Here is a 15,501-nt window from a genome sequence, read left to right as displayed (position 1 = left end):
GAAGTGGATGAAATTTCTTCCGATGAATAATGAGGTGGTTGAAGTCACTAAAAAGCTGAACACTAAAAAGAAGAAGTGGATGAAATTTCTTCCGACGAATAATGAGGTGGTTGAAGTCACTAAAAAGCTGAACACTAAAAGGAAGAAGTGGATGAAATTTTTTCCGACGAATAATGAGGTGGTTGAAGTCACTAAAAAGCTGAACACTAAAAGGAAGAAGTGGATGAAATTTCTTCCGACGAATAATGATGTGGTTGAAGTCACTAAAAAGCTGAACACTAAAAGGAAGAAGTGGATGAAATTTCTTCCGACGAATAATGAGGTGGTTGAAGTCACTAAAAAGCTGAACACTAAAAGGAAGAAGTGGATGAAATTTCTTCCGACGAATAATGAGGTGGTTAAAGTCATTAAAAAGCTGAACACTAAAAGGAAGAAGTGGATGAAATTTCTTCCGACGAATAATGAGGTGGTTGAAGTCACTAAAAAGCTGAACACTAAAAGGAAGAAGTGGATGAAATTTCTTCCGACGAATAATGAGGTGGTTGAAGTCACTAAAAAGCTGAACACTAAAAAGAATAGGTGGATGAAATTTTTTCCGACGAATAATGAGGTGGTTGAAGTCACTAAAAAGCTGAACACTAAAAAGAAGAAGTGGATGAAATTACCTTCCGACGAATAATGAGGTGGTTGAAGTCACTAAAAAGCTGAACACTAAAAGGAAGAAGTGGATGAAATTTCTTCCGACGAATAATGAGGTGGTTGAAGTCACTAAAAAGTTGAACACTAAAAGGAAGAAGTGGATGAAATTTCTTCCGACGAATAATGAGGTGGTTGAAGTCACTAAAAAGTTGAACACTAAAAGGAAGAAGTGGAGGAAATTTATTCCGACGAATAATGAGGTGGTTGAAGTCACTGAAAAGATGAACACTAAAAGGAAGAAGTGGATGAAATTTCTTCCGACGGCTGGTGAGGTGGATGAAGTCACAAAAAAAATGAACACTAAAAGGAAGAAGTGGATGGAATTTCTTCCGACGGGTGGTGAGGTGGTTGAAGTCACTAGAAAGCTGAACACTGAAAGGGAGAAGTGGATAAAAAAATTTCCGACGAATAATGAGGTGGTTGAAGTCACTAAAAACACTAAAAGGAAGAAGTGGATGAAATTTCATCCGACGGGTAGTTAGGTGGCTGAAGTCACTAAAAAGCTGAACACTAAAAGGAAGAGGTGAATGAAATTTTTTCCGACGAATAATGAGGTGGTTGAAGTCACTAAAAAGCTGAACACTAAAAGGAAAAAGTGGATGAAATTTCTTCCGACGAATAATGAGGTGGTTGAAGTCACTAAAAAGTTGAACACTAAAAGGAAGAAGTGGAGGAAATTTATTCCGACGAATAATGAGGTGGTTGAAGTCACTGAAAAGATGAACACTAAAAGGAAGAAGTGGATGAAATTTCTTCCGACGGCTGGTGAGGTGGATGAAGTCACAAAAAAAATGAACACTAAAAGGAAGAAGTGGATGGAATTTCTTCCGACGGGTGGTGAGGTGGTTGAAGTCACTAGAAAGCTGAACACTGAAAGGGAGAAGTGGATAAAAAAATTTCCGACGAATAATGAGGTTGTTGAAGTCACTAAAAACACTAAAAGGAAGAAGTGGATGAAATTTCATCCGACGGGTAGTTAGGTGGCTGAAGTCACTGAAAAGCTGAACACTAAAAGGAAGAGGTGAATGAAATTTTTTCCGACGAATAATGAGGTGGTTGAAGTCACTAAAAAGCTGAACACTAAAAGGAAAAAGTGGATGAAATTTCTTCCGACGAATAATGAGGTGGTTGAAGTCACTATAAAGCTGAACACTAAAAGGAAGAAGTGGATGAAATTTTTTTCCGACGAATAATAAGGTGATTGACGTCACTAAAAAGCTGAACACTAAAAGGAAGGAGTGGATGAAATTTTTTTCGACGAATAATGAGGTGGTCGAAGTCACTAAAAAGCTGAACACTAAAAAGAAGAAGTGGATAAAATTTATTCCGACGATTGATGAGGTGGGTGGTTGAAGTCACTAAAAAGCTGAACACTAAAAGGGAGAAGTGGATAAAAAAATTTCCGACGAATAATGAGGTGGTTGAAGTCACTAAAAAGATGAACAGTAAAAGGAAGAAGTGAATGAAATTTCTTCCGGCGAATAATGAGGTGGTTGAAGTCACTAAAAAGATGAACACTAAAAGGAAGAAGTGGATGAAATTTCTTCCGATGGATAGTGAGGAATACTTGAAAATTTAATATATTAGGAATTGGGTAATTTAATGTTTGTTCTGTTCGTATTTATGAGACAATGTCCTCGTGGATTCGTTTTTTGTTAATTTTTTATATGTTATGCTCAGTTCGAGCCTGGCGAATTGAAGGCCATGACATTCTCGTTATATTCTTTTTAATTTTGATGTAATGTGCAAACAAATTAATATATATATATTTTCATATCTAGCTGTTCTAGATCAACAAACCTTGTAATTTATAATATGTTTGTGGCCCACCTCAAAATGCCTCTGAGGCTTACCAGTGGGCCCATGGCCCATTGGTTGAGAACCAGTGGTCTAACAGGACTTCGATTTGACTAATACATAATTATTCAAAGTCTTCGTGCGTGAACTGCTTGCAAAATTTATAAAAACAGATATTAAGTTCAAGGAATGAAATACGGAATCAAAAATAAATTATATTCGGGCACAATATCACGGCAATCTATTATTAATCACGGCAATTATTATTAATTTTTGATTCCTATTTTCGTATTTACAAAATACAACGGCGATCCATGGACTTAAAATGTGTGGTAAACTGCCCGATTATAATTAATTCTTGATACATATTTTCGTATTTATAAAATAATAAAAGATATATATGCGGACATTGAAGTGCCTGAATATAAAAAAAATCCATTCGTATTTACGTACTCACGAAAAAATTGTCGCAAGTCAGAAATATAATTTATACTTTATCCCGCTTTTTGGCAAATAATTTGGATAATGGTTGGTATTTAAAAGTATGGACTTTTACTAGGATGATTTTGTGTTGCGCAAAATGTTCAAATCTATGACCGATAGCACTATTTTAAATGCTTGCCGTATTAATTTAATTCTGATAACGTAACTCATGGTATATAAAAATATATCGCAGTAATCTGCAAACATGAAATGCATGGTAATATAGTCATGTTGTAGATAACAGTTATTCCATTGTTTATTGTATGCAAATTCCTTCATATACTATAGATCAGTAGTCGGCAACCACCGGGCCGCGGCCCATCGCCGGTCTGCGGAAAGGTCACTACCGGTCCGCAGAAAGGTGACATGAAAACGTACAATGCCATTGTTATCTTCATGTGAGGTTGGGTTTTTAAAATGGCAATTACAAAAACGAAAGATCGAAGTGGGTTTAACGTAAGAAATACGTTACGTGAATAGTATCACCTTCGTTTTTGAATGTATTGTCAACATACATTTTCTAACGCATATTATTTATTACATTAGATTAGTTCGTTTGTATAAAGGTGGTCCGCCAAAATTTTGGTCAGGCTTTACCGGTCCGTTACTGAAAAAAGGTTGCCGGCCACTGCTATAGATCATTGATTTTCAACCGGTGTTCCGCGAGAGACCTCCGGGTGTTCTGCAGAAAATTGCTTTTTTGCAGTATTATGACGTCATAACTGATATTTAACCGTCCGATGGATTTATATAAATTTCACAAAGCGCGGTTCACAACCGCTTCCAATCTTGCTATCATTTTCCACTACCTATCTTTGCGAAATGAGTTTTTAAGCATGGCCGGTCTAGGGCTGTGCAAAATATTCGAATAGCGAATACAATATTAAAATATTCGAATGCCATTTTACTATTCGTATGTACAATACCACATAATCTGTACCGCTTTGCTTGGGCACGGAATTCACGCCGGTAAATCGATCGCTTGGATTACGCGAGAATTCACCCTCGGCTTCCACTGTTATTATGCAAAAAGCGTGCCGACACTAGTCCGTAAATGTAGAAACGTCAACCCAAATAAGATATCTAAAATAAAGTTACCAGATTTTAAAGATGTTATTAGCCTCCGCATGCATGACCCGAATAGAAAATCATTTTCGGAAATTAAGAGTTACAAAGACGTTTTTTTTGGAGTGTTGAATTTGCAAATTCCGTAAACAAAATTATGAATTTCCCGGTAACGATATTAGCTATGATATTGGTCGGGGTATTGATTTGTTGTAAAATAAATGGTGACTTGAGGTGATTAATTATAATTAGCGTCTTCCCTTCTACTAGGTGCGAAAAGCACTTGGGCACAAAATTGTTTACAATTTTTTTGGTATCAGGTCGCGTATGTAAAATATCGTTCAAGAGTGCTGCCAAACGACAACGTAGAAATGCCTTTATTTCAGATTTTAAATCAACATTCTTTATTCACGCAATCACAGCTTCACAGATTTATCTAATCACAGTATCAAATTGATTTATTTCGAAAATAACACTGAGCCTAAGAAAGTCAATTGTCGTCTTAATAATAAATGTGTGCATCCCGTTGACGATAATGATAATATTATTTGCTTAAAACTGGGACATTTAATTTGCAAACGGCGATAAGTTAGATCAGAGTCGGCGCAAAAGATAAATATCAGAATACAATTAATTTGGCTTTGAAATCACTCCTTAATGTCATTAAAATCTGTTGCTGATGTGAACTCATAGTTATATCAATAATATGAAACTTCGATCTCCGCCGACCCACGGGAATTAATAGTTGCGCAAAAGAACAAATGGCGGGAATTTAAAAACGTTCAGGGGGACAAAATATCAGCGCATATGACGAAATTAACCAGTAAAAATCGCTTTGTTGCCGATTTTCAATGTTTCTATTAATTTCCAAATCTACCTCCGACGTTCTGGACCCTGCTGCGTATAAAAAATATTCGGTATTGGACTATTCGGTATTTGTTAAGAATATTCGAATTATTTGATTCGAAAAAAATATTCGATTTTGCCCACCCTTTTCTTGGCCGCCATAAGAGTATAAAAACACGAAAAATTGAGAGTCGTCGAGAAAGAGCTGCGTGTTTGTCTCTCTCAATTAAATTCCAGCCAGAATAAAAAATTGAAACTCATCGAAACAGGCCCAGATATTACATTAAAATACCATTTCTGTTCCTAGCTCATCGGTAGCTCTGAATCGGAATATGTGTAACGTCTTTTCCAGCTGAAGTTGACAAGCTAATATTAAATCTCGTTAATTTATTTTTTTCCGAAATGATCGATGTCAGTTAATTGCATAATATAGTTTATTTCCAAAAATCTCATTTGGTGTTCCGTCACAATTTTAGAATAAAAAAAGTGCTCCGCGATACAAAAAAGGTTGAAAATCACTGGTGTACGAGGTTAGGGATCAGGTTGTGCGACATCTTGGTGCGCATACTTCAGTAGTACCAATATTTCAATTTCAACGAAGTTTAAATTAAATTTCAATCAAAATTAAATGTTTTCTAGAAGTCGGTATCTGATCGTTTATCAAATCATGTCAAGGCGTACCATAACTTAGTCGCAGAGAAGGTGTGCTGTTGCATATTTTTAACAAAATTGCAACGAACTTTCGGGTATACGATCCATTTAAATTTGCGTGTGATAGAAACTTAGGTCAGTCACTCAACTGACAGATTGAAGGAAATTAATTACCCACACAGCACGTCAGCATCTCGAGTGATGATCAGGGTGTGTTGCGCTGAACATGAAAATGAATGAAGGCAGATCAATAAAAGTAAATAACGAAAAATTCATTTACATTCCCGTCTGGCAATTGGTGTTATTTGGAGTGTTTGTTTTTCTTCGCTAAACGGCTCTCTTTCTTTCGAATCGCGTAAATCAGATTAGAAAAAAATTGCGATTTGAATCGATTCAATTCATAAATCTAAAAGGGGTATGCCTACTCATCAGTCCGCTTTCAGGGTCTTCATCCAATCTCACTTCCGTCGGGATATGTTTTGGCTATTTAACTCTCCCAATGTTCGGTATTTTAGTGACTTCAACCGCCTCAAAATTGATAGGACAAAATATCATCTAACCCTAACGTACTTCTTCCTTATAGTGATTAGATTTTTAGTGACCTCAGCCACCTCACCACCCGTCGGAAGAAATTCCATCCACTTCTTTCTGTTAGTGTTCAGCTTTTCAGTGACCTCCGCCACCTCATTATCCGTCGGAAGAAATTTCATCCATTTCTTCCTTTTAGTGTTCAGCTTATTAGTGACTTCAACCACCTCATTATTCGCCGGAAGAAATTTCATCAACTTCTTCCTTTTAGTGTTCAGCTTTTTAGTGACTTCAACCACCTCATTATTCGTCGGAAGAAATTTCATCAACTTCTTCCTTTTAGTGTTCAGCTTTTTAGTGACTTCAACCACCTCATTATTCGTCGGAAGAAATTTCATCAACTTCTTCCTTTTAGTGTTCAGCTTTTTAGTGACTTCAACCACCTCATTATTCGTCGGAAGAAATTTCATCAACTTCTTCCTTTTAGTGTTCAGCTTTTTAGTGACTTCAACCAGTGACTTCGACCACCTCATTATTCGTCGGAAAAAATTTCATCCACTTCTTCCTTTTAGTGTTCAGCTTTTTAGTGACGTCAATCACCTTATTATTCGTCGGAAAAAATTTCATCCACTTCTTCCTTTTAGTGTTCAGCTTTTTAGTGACTTCAACCACCTCATTATTCGTCGGAAGAAATTTCATCCACTTCTTCTTTTTAGTGTTCAGCTTTTTAGTGACTTCAACCACCTCATTATTCGTCGGAAGAAATTTCATCCACTTCTTCCTTTTAGTGTTCAGCTTTTTAGTGACTTCAACCACCTCATTATTCGTCGGAAAATATTTCATCCACCTCTTCCTTTTAGTATTCAGCTTTTTAGTGACTTCAGCCACCTAACTACCCGTCGGAAGAAATTTCATCCACTTCTTCCTTTTAGTGTTCAGCTTTTTAGTGACTTCAACCACCTCATTATTCGTCGGAAGAAATTTCATCCACTTCTTCTTTTTAGTGTTCAGCTTTTTAGTGACTTCAACCACCTCATTATTCGTCGGAAGAAATTTCATCCACTTCTTCCTTTTAGTGTTCAGCTTTTTAGTGACTTCAACCACCTCATTATTCGTCGGAAAATATTTCATCCACTTCTTCCTTTTAGTGTTCAGCTTTTTAGTGACTTCAGCCACCTAACTACCCGTCGGAAGAAATTTCATCCACTTCTTCCTTTTAGTGTTCAGCCTTTTAGTGTTTTTTAATTTTTCACCTTTGGGAACACTTCAACTTCCGTTTTCCCTCCACTTCATCCGTTTCTTCCTTCAGCCTTTTAGTGTTGTCCAGATCCCGATCCCCTCACGGCGTCCAGGTTACTTGCGAACAAAACGGCAAACGTGGTAGGTAAAGTTCTCGGCAAACCCGACAGTTTCACTATTGCGACACAAAGCCTCTTTAGTACGGAGTTGTGAATTGAGGTCCTTTTCAGTTTATTGAGCTTATATTGCAAAAAACAGAACGAACGATCTTCATGTTCTGCCTGGTTATTGTATCAAAATTATCAATCCTACTCTCCAAAAATCGTAAAGACATATACCGAAAAATTAAAAGATTTTCGCGTAAACAAAATGTCCGCTTAGTGTACGAAAATTATACCCGTTGATTATAAACCAGCAGAACTACTGTCCCCTTAAAGTTGGCAAAAATATGCAGATATTTTAAAAATATTGAAAGAACATATTGTTTTTGATACTGTTTTATCAGAGAGAAAGAGATTTCAGCAAAAAATAGCAAAACGTTTTATTTATGGAACGTGGAATAATTAAGCGGACAGGAAAATGTCTACCCAATTTTTCCGTCTACATAACTGTCGCTTTTTTAGCACGGTATGTCTACTTAACTACCGTATTATATATATATATATATATGTATATAGCATATAACGACAATAAATAAACATAAAATATAAGAAAAACAAAAAGACAGTCGTCAGTTTACAGAAAAAAATAGAATAATCCAGGGTTGTGTAAATAAATGCCATTTCTTCTGTGTATAAGAATTTCACCATTTTTATTGTTATATATTTCTCGTTGTCTCGAATGTCACAAATAAATTTATAAAAAACGTCAAAAATTGGTTTACGTTTCTGGATCCGGTATCTAATATATAAATAGTAAATATTGCACTCAGTAGTATACAATTGATAAATTGTATATCAGGAATGTTATCAAAGCCAATAAAACGTTCTTTGATGGAAAGATCAAAATCTAAGTTTTCTGTCTCAAAAACAATCCACTGGTCTATCTCAGACCAAAATTTACTGGTTTCCTCAGAATAATAAAACAAGAGAGCAATGCTCAAATATATGGACACTTTAATCAGAGCGAAGCAGTCCTTACCGTACCTTTGGCGCTACCGGTACCTACTCTTAGCAAAGCTGGAATTTCGTTACATACCACCGACGTTTGATGAGCACGTGATCAAAAGAACAACAAGTAGAGTGCCAGCATAAAAACAAATCCGATATGTGTCAAAAAAAACGAATCCCACGGTGCTATCAGAAATAATTGAAAAAAATGAAAGTGATAAAGAAGACTTCTAAAGAATTTTTTTTATCTTTACCCACTGAACATTTCAGAGCAATTGGTCCAGTAATCAAAGAGAAAAGCGACTTTTTAGGTTTTCCTTCCCAGATAGCACAACTACGTCGGAACAACCATGGCCGAACGTTGTTCGAACCACCGGCCCAATAATGGCGAACAACCATGTTCCAGCGAAGATTTGGCCGCTGGGCCAACGTCGGTCCTTTCGCTGTAATGCAACCGTGGCAAATGGTCGGGCCAACGTAGGCGATACGTTGTAACACAATCGTGAAATATGGCCGGTCCAACGTTGGCGATACGTTGTAACACAATCAAGAGATATGGCCGGGCCTACGTAGGTGACACGTTGTAATACAATCGTGGCACATGGTCGGGCCAAGTTAGGCGATGTGTTGTACAGACAGGGTATGGATCTATACTTCATAGAAATTTCCCACTAATCTAACATTATTTATATAATAAAAAACAAAAGATAACAAAATGTCTTTATTTTACAAATATGTATACATGTAATAAAATTAATCGGAGTTCGTTGCCAGATCATCCAGAGCTGAAAAATATTAAAATTCTGTGTTAAATTGCAGTATTAGCAAATTACAGCACCAGAGTTCAAAGCCTAGTCTGAATGACTGCATCCCAACAAATTTTCAGAGTAGGAATCTTGAAAGCCAAGTTTCTGCAGTCGCAAATGTGTGAGTGAAGCTTACATTGACAAGACAATAATAATTGAGAAATACAGAAATTCTTGATTCCGCAAGGGGGGCGTAGACAATGTTTTGAGGGATATATTTGTTGGAGGGAATAATGATGATTTGAGATTTTATCTGACTAAAATGTCTTCAAATATTCCTTGTTGAAATTCATCTATATTATTAGAAACATCATGCACCATGATTAGTCTATTTGTTTATTTGATTTACAATAAATTTATTTGTAACTTCATCATTTGCTGTTGTGCTATGGGGAGGTGATAATGTAAAAAGTACTGTACGGGAGCGATGATACAAATAAGTTCGAAAACCACTGTTCGCCATTATGCACCAAACTCTGGCAACATTGGATTGGCAATTTGGCACTTGACTCTAACCATAATCAGCTTGGCGATATCTCCTTAATAAATATTTTTCTATACTGTTCACTTTTGTGTACAAAATCTACATTCAATTTCTTTACTGTTCACAGTTGTTTACAAAATCATTATTCAATTTGACAATCATAATGATAAAAATGAATGGTGTGGCAACTGCAAGTACATTTTGTTTACTACCAAACTTATCTAAATTTTCTCGCCTGTTTTTATTTTATTATATCTCTGTTGTTGTTGTGTGTGAGTAACTTAATTTAATTCATGAACACGATAGGCATCTTTTTGGCAAAACCTTATATTCTTTACGCTTCAATCTTAATTAAGGTTTTGTTTTCACTCCAGATTGTCAGATTCTATTTAATCAATTTTTGTTCATTTCCCGTTATCTTAAGCTGATTTGGAGTCAAAATAATCTTGTACTTATAAAATAGAAGAGGGTAGAGCAGAGAAAAATGGTGGTGCAATATGATAAACATATTACATACCTTTAATAGCAGAAACTAAGGGCGTCCCACTCACTCCTTATCCACCGCATCCTGCACAGTTGAAAGAGCGGGAGAGTAAATTTGTTATAACTGAGCTCATGATTCTCCAATCCAGTCTTTCTCGGAGCAACCTCCAAGACTTGACAAATATCTTATCTGGAATGAGTAAATAAGCACAATTATAAGAATACATCTAATGAAAAGGTTTCCATCCGTTGTAAAAGCTCTATGTTAAATTATCGCGAGTATTTACTCTAAAATATACACATATGTGTTTTGTCCACATCCCATTCGTATAAAAGTGAATAATTTTAATATTGCAATCAGATCGTATTTAGACATTTAAATAATCTTCCTTGAACACGAAGCGAAAATATTGGGCATATTGTATTTCATACATAAATTCGAAGCGCTTCATGCAGTCAAAAACAAAACGACAAAAAATAAAAGGCACTTAATAAGATGAGACCCAGCAAGGGTATTTTCACCTATTTTACTTTCATGTTCTGTTTAGCTTTCCAATTAATTATGGAGTAATCTGCAATATTTTAACATTGTACTAAAACTAAACAAATATTCTGAATCTCAGAGATTTTTACATCGTGGTCTTCATACGATGGCATGTGTTACCGGTCAGCGAACTCTTAAATTAATTTTGCTTGCCCACTGGGGTAAAAAGGTTGGGAACCACTGAACTAAACAGTTAAGTACAAGTACAACCACGTTACACCAATGCCCCGCAAACTTACAGTCGATTTTCATCAGAATGATTGAATAGAATAAATTGATTTTTAATGTTTTCTCGTTGTGGGGTCACAAGTCTGTGATTTTACAAAAATTAGGGTCGCGGAAAAAAAAGTTTGGGAACCACTGCCGTAAAGTGTATGTAATCAGCCTATAAAAGTATTCAACTTACGAGCGATTTTTTCATCCTTGAATGTTTTCTGGATCAAAATGTAATCAGACAATGAATTTCATCAATTCCTTTATGTCCGAGTCCACACTATAATCAGTGGAAAGTTGCAGATGCTGTAGCTTGTAGCATAAGAGTTTCTACCGCCTGTCCCAACAATTTCCAATTTTCCCACTGGATTGGAGCATGGCTTGATCTCTGAAAATCAAGTTAGTGTTACACAATATATAGTACATGATTGTCTTTCAGATGATAAACGTGAACGAATGGCGTATACTAACAACCAGAATATAAATTTTTCATTAATATTAGTTACCGTATTTTCCGGCGAATAAGTCTACCCGGCGAATAAGACGAGGCCTGTTTTTAAGCCTGAAAAAATGGGTTTTTGCATATAACCGGCCGATGAGTCGGGGTAGTAAAATCGCATCAACGTCGGGGATCTCAAATTACCATGCAATGTCTTTCGAGCGGTCGCCGCGTTTGCGCATTGGTTAAAATAGCCTATGACTTTTTTTGTAGCGTAATATTCAGTCCATATATGATAATGCAAATATGATAATCACAGCATTGAAATTTCAGATTCACAGCACGAGAATGTTGATTTAATTAAACTAACCTGATGAGGACGTGGGGGATGCTATCGCCGAAGGTATTTTATTGTCCGGGTTCAATAATAGGGCAACAAAAAAATGAAAATGATCATACTCGCCTAATAAGACGACCCCCCCCCCAAAAAATCAGGCTAAAAATTTGGGTCTAGAAAAGCGACTTATTCGCCGGAAAATACGGTATTAACCACATGATGTTGTACTAGGTAATTATTCAACCGATATATCTAGCTATTGTGCAATATTTTATGGCACAGGTATGCAAGGAGCTACTATCAAACTATGAAACAAAAACACCTGTTTTGGGCATTGTCCGCATTGAAACATTGAGATGCTTGAAATGACACAGTGTATGATTGCGTGAAAGAGGGAATTGAAGCAGGTGAATTTTCCAGTCCATTGTCATAGGGCCTATTATAAAAATGGTATATATCATTAAACTTACAATGGTAATATTGACACTTGACAGAATATCTAATCGGTAATAATTATTTAGAATAACCGGAAAAAAATGGATATTACACAAAATATGTCCAAATATTTGTAAAGGATGTGTCGTACAATACTTCATGCTTTTACAGTCGCTGGGCATTGCACAGTTGCATGCACATTTGGCAGTCATTGTACAGAGATGGGCTTCCCCCCAATCGCCCGAATCTTTTTGCTAGCGGTCTACTTTCCAATTCACTTTAAAATATAATAACACTTGATTAAAGTTGGTTGGGTAAGATTACATAGCATACATAATGAAAATAAATCATATTAATATATATGATTACCCAATATAATTCTATTGAATTTTAAAACAAAATAGATATTATTTAAAAATCAGTAATTTATTTCTCAACAAACAGACAAAGCTGAAAATATGAAATAGAGCAGGGTTGGACAAAGTTCTCGGACCTCGGACAAAAAATTTTAAAAAAAATTTATAAAGTGTTACAAAAACAAAAAGGGAAAACAAACAATAATCCTTGAGCTATTTTTTACCCAAAAACATCAAATTTTAGTTTCAGTTTGATTGTGGCAATTGTTAAAACATATTTTAGATTTCAGCCAATTGAGATCTCTATTTAGATTTGTTGAAATTCATCAGACAGAAGGTTCACAAATGTACAACTATTCAGATTACTGGATTAAGTCGTTCAACGGGTTGGATTTGGGCTGCGGAAATGTTTGCACTTATACAAATAATGTAAATATAAAAAATCATATCCAGGGATGAAGGACCAATACCGGTATCGGTACTCGATAACGAATACTGGTAAATAAGAGATGGCAACCTCAGAAAGTTTAACAAAAAAATGTGCCAAAAGACCAAGTACGGTAACGTATTGTACGGTAGTCTACCTCATCTCGTTCTGTCGTTACCGGTACCTACGGTGTCCAGGATAAATATGTAACTTTTACCGGTATCTACCATAGGTACCGGTACTCGATAACAAATACTGGTAAATGAGAGATGGCAACCTAAAAAAGTTTAACAAAAAAATGCCAAAAGACCAAGCACGGTACCGTATCTCATCTCGTTCTGCCGTTACCGGTACCTACGGTGTCCAGGGATAAATATGTAACTTTTACCGGTATGGTACGGTACCCTATCACTCTCATGAACCGTGACCTGACAACGCACTTAGGGTACCGGTACCATGAGATTAACTTACACGGTTACAACTAGGCTATCTCTACTTTCGCCATTCTACTATGAAAGCATTAAAAGTTCAATGTCACTGTCCCATCCACGGCAAAAACCTCGTAACACAGTAACAGGCTACCGGTATCGATTACGAGTACCGCCAAAATGAATGGCGACCTCATGTGCTATATTCGAATCGCGCGCGCATTTCTTCGCATAATGGAGTGTTTCGTTGAAGGCCAATCATGGCCTTACCATGGTAAATGGTTGTAAAACCGCGTACAACGGTTGCCGGCGGATTATAACGTTGGCCCAACGTAGTTGTGCTATCTGGGTTGGTGTCCAAACAGTGTCAAAGTACAACAACAACAACATAATATTGAAACGATCGTTATGTCCGCTAACGTGTCCAACAAGAGAGATATGCTCAAATATATGGACACCTCACAAGGTGCCTCTATTTTTTATTCTGACATATATAAAACGAATCTCTTGAAGTTCACAGAAATTTTTGAAATAAGTAAAAATAATAGCCTTCTGGCGAAAAAATCAATCTTTAACTACTGAAAATTTCAAAGCAATTGGTCCAGTATTCAAAGAGAAAAGCGATTTTATAATGATGATGAACAAGAACAACAACATAATATTAAAACGATTGTTATGTCCACTGACGTGTTCAATGAATGCAATAGGGTTTCAAATCTTTCAATATGTAATTTACAAAATTCACACAATCTACTAGTCCAAAGTTTTTCCTTCAGTGTTCCGCGCATTAGTGACATCAATCACCCCGCTTTCCGGTGAAAGAAATTTCATCCACCCTTTCCTTTTGGGGTTCGACCTTTTAATGACTTCAACCGCCCCACCTTTGTTTGAAATTTCTTCCTTCTAGGCTCCAGCCATTTGGTGACTTCAACCATCCCACCTCCCTCACAAAATTGTTTTTTAGCCTGTTGAGTAGTTTCAATATTTTTTTTTTATCTTTGGGAACATTGTTGTTTGAAATGACGTGTTACATTGGTTTTGCCCAAAGTGACTAGGCCTATAAGTACTTTCACTTAGTAAGTAAGTCACTTTGGTTTTGCCTACAACATTTGTGTCAGATTTCTAGAAAGTCGTGCGTGCAGACTGCAGAAACAGGGCTAGAATCTAAACCCAGACACCATGAGAAATCAATTTAAAGTAAATTTTTTAAAATTACCTGTACATTTATAGATTAAAGTATTTGAAATATTAGACTACGGCTAGTTTTGGCTTCAATTTGGTGAGTGAAGCAGGTCTAACCCACCTGGTCGTGCATCTAAGATCCAACTAGCCAGGCAGAATTTATTCATTTTTTTATTTGTTTGTATATTTTCGTTCCTTTTTTACTTTTAAGTCTCCCTTTTTTCGCTTCCGATAGTATCATGTCTCGATGATTGTGTGTGTGTGTGTGTGAGTTTTTTTTTTTACTTTTGGGTGAGCAAACACGTACTACTTCTTTTATCAATACCTTTCCATCTAAAATCTGTACGTTTCAAACCTTACTCGAGGTTTTGTTCGCTTTCCCGATTCTCGCAAATTTATTACATTCCACTCCCCACATTATCGTTGCATGAGGTTGTAGGTATTGGTCATTATCAACGTAATTGTTGAAAGAGAGTACAACAGCCCGAAAGTTTATTACTATCGTGTATTTTGTTTTTGAAGTTTGGCCCGAGCCTCATTTAATTGGGCTTGTGTTTTTGTGTGCGTGCTGGTGGGCAGACACATGAGATACTTCATGTTTTAAACTTTTTTGTAGGTTTTGCTTGCCCTCCAGAATTCTCCATTTTAAATTTAGGTTTGTTATGGAGTTTTCGAAATAAACTATCTATCTATCTATAATCAGTTACTTTTACTTTTGTTTTTATCTATTTTTTTATCGTCTATTGCTGATTATGGAGTCGAAATAAACTTATACTTATACAATTCTGATTGGGCCATTTGGCATTAGGTGACTCAACTATAATCAGCATTGACGATATCTTTTGAGGAATATTTTCCTATACACAGTATAAAACCCCTGTTGCAGTGTTGGCTAATTCGGCTATTCTCATAATATTATTAATCTGGTGTGGCATAAAAATTTTTATTTT

At 36.1% G+C, this 15,501-nt stretch overlaps 1 long non-coding RNA gene across 5 annotated transcripts; it reads right to left on the bottom strand.

The window, feature by feature from the left end:
* Positions 1–9,094: 9,094 nt before the first annotated feature.
* On the bottom strand, positions 9,095–13,494 carry LOC144420555 (uncharacterized). Of its 5 annotated transcripts, XR_013474714.1 has the most exons (6): positions 13,290–13,424; positions 13,099–13,125; positions 12,046–12,159; positions 11,141–11,335; positions 10,225–10,380; positions 9,095–9,202 (listed from the first exon to the last, which is right to left on the bottom strand). It is a non-coding gene; the product is annotated as an uncharacterized LOC144420555 (long non-coding RNA). The 5 variants fall into 5 exon arrangements; XR_013474716.1 differs by lacking the exon at positions 13,099–13,125 and having other exon boundaries at positions 13,413–13,494; XR_013474713.1 differs by having other exon boundaries at positions 13,099–13,400.
* Positions 13,495–15,501: the final 2,007 nt, after the last annotated feature.

Source organism: Styela clava, chromosome 1 (genome assembly GCF_964204865.1).
Source record: "Styela clava chromosome 1, kaStyClav1.hap1.2, whole genome shotgun sequence".
Lineage (NCBI taxonomy): Eukaryota > Metazoa > Chordata > Ascidiacea > Stolidobranchia > Styelidae > Styela > Styela clava.
This window is presented reverse-complemented; position numbering and strand designations above follow the sequence as displayed.